The following is a 5,000-nucleotide window of genomic DNA, read 5'->3' as shown; positions in this document are numbered from 1 at the left end:
ATGACCTCCTCCAACGACGATACCGCCATCTATGCGACGCCAAGCCGATTAAGACAGCGATGGCGCCACAGTGCCCGCCTTTCGACGCCACCCACAAAGCCTGCAGCCTCTGTCGACCATAGCACCCAATCTCCAGTGGCTCTGCCGCACGAAGCCGTGGACCGGCAATGACTCCACCCGCACCCGTTCGTGCACCACCCCAACCGCCACACGCGCACCTCCAGCGGATGAACGGCGGAAGTTTCCCGCACTCGTAAAGTGCAATCCACCCCTATAACTTGCGTTTCATGAAGAGTTATTTCCAATATGCGACATTCCCGCTGTCCCTATACATGAGCCGCGACCTGTACCACTTACGAGCGAGAGACGCGATCGCGTTGCTCACTGTACGGCGTCCGATACCGAGCCATCAGCATGTCGGTCCCCATGCGCGTTGCACTCGCACTCGCAGTCGCAAAAACGTGGGGCAAATATATTACGCGGAAGAGCTATAACAGACCGAGCCCCACTGCATGGGGGGAGTCTTTGTCACTAATGTACACAGATGGAACATTTTGGACTGGAACCAGATTACCCGTACACACGGCGCTGATTAGTAATCAATGCAGAGCCATCAAACTACAGCAAATATACACAACTGTCCGTATACATGCTGAAAGAGTCTGCCCACAATGGGAACCACACGTCAGCCAGACACTCTGATCACGCACCACTCTCTGCTTCTAACAGGCGCACATACAATATGTAAGCACCAGCATGGAACAACATCCAGTGCATCTTCTCCGCCACATTACACAATCCACACTATCACAACCAGACCAGGAGGTCCATGCGGAAAATACAATATCCCAGCCTTTCGACATCCACCATTGCGCAGACCAGGCACCAACACCCACACATGTCCTATACAACGGTGCACCCAACATCACAATAGTACCTCCTGTCACAGCGCACAAACAATGACATGAGTCAAAGACACAGGTCTCACACAAGCATAGAATTGGAGCGCCGCCTCTAATAAGCCAAAGGTGCATCCTGACGTGACAAATCTGATCATGTCACAAGCATTCACTTACTATAATCACTATCAACGAACCTGCCGCCCCCGCCCCCCCCCCCCTACACCTTTCCTTACAACAACGTGTAACCTAACCTAACCTAACCTAACCTATGTTGTACCTTAACCTAACCTATGTTGTACCTTAACCTAACCTATGTTGTACCTTAACCTAACCTATGTTGTACCTTAACCTAACCTATGTTGTACCTTAACCTAACCTATGTTGTACCTTAACCTAACCTATGTTGTACCTTAACCTAACCTATGTTGTACCTTAACCTAACCTATGTTGTACCTTAACCTAACCTATGTTGTACCTTAACCTAACCTATGTTGTACCTTAACCTAACCCATGTTGTACCTTAACCTAACCCATGTTGTACCTTAACCTAACCCATGTTGTACCTTAACCTAACCCATGTTGTACCTTAACCTAACCCATGTTGTACCTTAACCTAACCCATGTTGTACCTTAACCTAACCCATGTTGTACCTTAACCTAACCCATGTTGTACCTTAACCTAACCCATGTTGTACCTTAACCTAACCCATGTTGTGCCTTAACCTAACCCATGTTGTGCCTTAACCTAACCCATGTTGTGCCTTAACCTAACCCATGTTGTGCCTTAACCTAACCCATGTTGTGCCTTAACCTAACCCATGTTGTGCCTTAACCTAACCCATGTTGTGCCTTAACCTAACCCATGTTGTGCCTTAACCTAACCCATGTTGTGCCTTAACCTAACCCACGTTGTGCCTTAACCTAACCCACGTTGTGCCTTAACCTAACCCATGTTGTGCCTTAACCTAACCCATGTTGTGCCTTAACCTAACCCATGTTGTGCCTTAACCTAACCCATGTTGTGCCTTAACCTAACCCATGTTGTGCCTTAACCTAACCCATGTTGTGCCTTAACCTAACCCACGTTGTGCCTTAACCTAACCCACGTTGTGCCTTAACCTAACCCACGTTGTGCCTTAACCTAACCCACGTTGTGCCTTAACCTAACCCATGTTGTGCCTTAACCTAACCCATGTTGTGCCTTAACCTAACCCATGTTGTGCCTTAACCTAACCCACGTTGTGCCTTAACCTAACCCACGTTGTGCCTTAACCTAACCCACGTTGTGCCTTAACCTAACCCACGTTGTGCCTTAACCTAACCCACGTTGTGCCTTAACCTAACCCACGTTGTGCCTTAACCTAACCCACGTTGTCCCCTAAAGTAACCCACGTTGTCCCCTAACGTAACCCACGTTGTCCCCTAACGTAACCCATGTTGTCGCCTAAACCTGCTCTGTAATTGTTATACGACTCGTTCAATTAGTGTAGTGTTGCCCACCCGCAACCCTCGCAATATAGTTCGCTACTCGCACTGCCCGCTCCCCTGTGTATCGCTTCATGTTAAACACCTTGCAAGTCTTGCTGACTTTCCACATGCTCCTGCTGTACACTGTAATGTGGATGGCAGCAGGACGTACATGCCGCCCCTCCCCACGTCCCCACCTTGCCCCCCTGCCTTCGCAAGCTGGTTGGTGAGAAGTTTGCATGTTCAATGCCCTTCGCATGCGACGTACTCAGGCTACGTTGTGGTGCGGCCTGTGTCAACCGTCCGCTAATGTCGTACGCGTAAACCACAATCTGTACTGCACATTCGTCCTTATGTACCGAATGATACATCGTGGCACATGTGTGACCGTACAACGACTGCGCCCAAAAACGGCGGACCATACAGTGCAAATATTGTGCACGCAGCTACGTGTCGTCTCCCTATGAGAGCTGGATTGCAGTGTGGTACGCCATAGAGACGTGTGGGAGGAACGGACGCCGTGGATGGCGATCAGCATGAGCTGTCTGTTGATGTATTCGGACCTAGTCGTCTCTCCTCACACACCGTGATGGCATGGTGCACCGCGTTCCATATCTGCGACATGCTACAGAGGCCGGTTGACAGTCGTTCGAGCAATGGACATCGCATACGTACGGGGGCCACCTTCCACGTATTGTCTAGGCGTGCACATTTTGTTGCGTGTATGTGGGCAGACGTAGTGTGGCGTGACACCTGACACAGGCATGCAATAATCGTTGAAGTTGCAAATGGCGATGGACGCCTGCGTTTTCTGGTGAAGTTACGCAAATGAACAAATGGTAACCTGTTGTGGTGCGGTTGTTCTCGCTAGGGGTGAATCGGTGATGGCGACGATAGGTTGAGGTACGAACCGGTTGTTCCAGCGATACCCACCATGCCGACGAAACTGAACGGCATCTGGGTGTGAAGCGATACGCGGCGGTGGCTGGGTGGGACCGTCCCCGGCCGGTGAGGGGGCGCCTCCCGGCGTGCTGGCCGCGCGGTGCGTGGGCGCACGCGCTACAGCCGGCTGGTGGGGGCGGCCAGTGGCAGGCGCGCCGGCCGACGGACGCGGCAGGCGTCGCAGCTGCGCGCCGGCGCACCCTGCGCGCGGCGCCGTGCGGCCAAAGTAGGTCCTCGCGGGCCCGGTGCGAAGCGCGGTGGACATCTTCAGTGTGCTGGTCCGATTGAGGACTGTGTGCGTTGAGGATGCGCCGCCGCCCGGCGCTCGGCGCCGCGACGCCGTCTGCTGCTCGGTCGCCCCAGCGGTTCTCGCTGGTGGTTTGTATCGCAGCTGTGCGGATGTGTTGGCGCGTGCGCTGTGCTGGGAGAGTTCGCTTCGGCACCCAAGTGGGGCTTTTGTCCTTCTGTGGCGCTGGCGTTGGAGCTGCCGGTCACCGTAGGTGGCGCGTGTTGTCTCCCGCCGGCAATGCCACGACAGCACGCTCCCGGGCCTCTGTCGGCAGCGGCAAGCTCAGTTGGGAGCACGGGTGGTCGCACCGAAAGCGTCTACTCGCCTAACTCCGGGCGATTGCGCCTCTCTCGAACCCGACCAAGTACTTGGGACGGCGCTGCGCGCCGCCGGGACCTGAGAGGGTTTCGAGGTGTATTGTGCAGGGGAGCTCAGCCTCCTCCTGTTTGCAGAATGATTGAGCGGACGCTTGCGTGTTCGCGCGGGCCCCCGGGACACACTCCCGGGCGGCCGGCTGCTCAGCTCTAGTTGACGCAGCTCCCTGGTTGATCCTGCCAGTAGTCATATGCTTGTCTCAAAGATTAAGCCATGCATGTCTCAGTACAAGCCGCATTAAGGTGAAACCGCGAATGGCTCATTAAATCAGTTATGGTTCCTTAGATCGTACCCACGTTACTTGGATAACTGTGGTAATTCTAGAGCTAATACATGCAAACAGAGTCCCGACCAGAGATGGAAGGGACGCTTTTATTAGATCAAAACCAATCGGTCGGCTCGTCCGGTCCGTTTGCCTTGGTGACTCTGAATAACTTTGGGCTGATCGCACGGTCCTCGTACCGGCGACGCATCTTTCAAATGTCTGCCTTATCAACTGTCGATGGTAGGTTCTGCGCCTACCATGGTTGTAACGGGTAACGGGGAATCAGGGTTCGATTCCGGAGAGGGAGCCTGAGAAACGGCTACCACATCCAAGGAAGGCAGCAGGCGCGCAAATTACCCACTCCCGGCACGGGGAGGTAGTGACGAAAAATAACGATACGGGACTCATCCGAGGCCCCGTAATCGGAATGAGTACACTTTAAATCCTTTAACGAGTATCTATTGGAGGGCAAGTCTGGTGCCAGCAGCCGCGGTAATTCCAGCTCCAATAGCGTATATTAAAGTTGTTGCGGTTAAAAAGCTCGTAGTTGGATTTGTGTCCCACGCTGTTGGTTCACCGCCCGTCGGTGTTTAACTGGCATGTATCGTGGGACGTCCTGCCGGTGGGGCGAGCCGAAGGCGTGCGACCGCCTCGTGCGTGCTCGTGCGTCCCGAGGCGGACCCCGTTGAAATCCTACCAGGGTGCTCTTTATTGAGTGTCTCGGTGGGCCGGCACGTTTACTTTGAACAAATTAGAGTGC

The 5,000-nt window shown here is 53.6% G+C and overlaps 1 non-coding gene across 1 annotated transcript in view; it reads left to right on the top strand.

Moving 5' to 3' along the window:
* The first annotated feature begins 4,138 nt into the window (after nt 1-4,138).
* LOC124733048 overlaps nt 4,139-5,000 on the top strand; it is a 1,909-nt gene continuing 1,047 nt past the window's right edge. Inside the window, exon 1 of the ribosomal RNA XR_007008879.1 lies at nt 4,139-5,000. This exon is cut by the window's right edge and continues 1,047 nt beyond it. This is a non-coding gene — a ribosomal RNA (small subunit ribosomal RNA).

The sequence above is a fragment of the Schistocerca piceifrons genome, unplaced genomic scaffold (genome assembly GCF_021461385.2).
Source record: "Schistocerca piceifrons isolate TAMUIC-IGC-003096 unplaced genomic scaffold, iqSchPice1.1 HiC_scaffold_1377, whole genome shotgun sequence".
NCBI classification, from domain to species: Eukaryota; Metazoa; Arthropoda; class Insecta; order Orthoptera; family Acrididae; genus Schistocerca; species Schistocerca piceifrons.
Note: the sequence above shows the minus strand (reverse complement) of the source record. Positions and strands in the feature narration are given on the sequence as shown.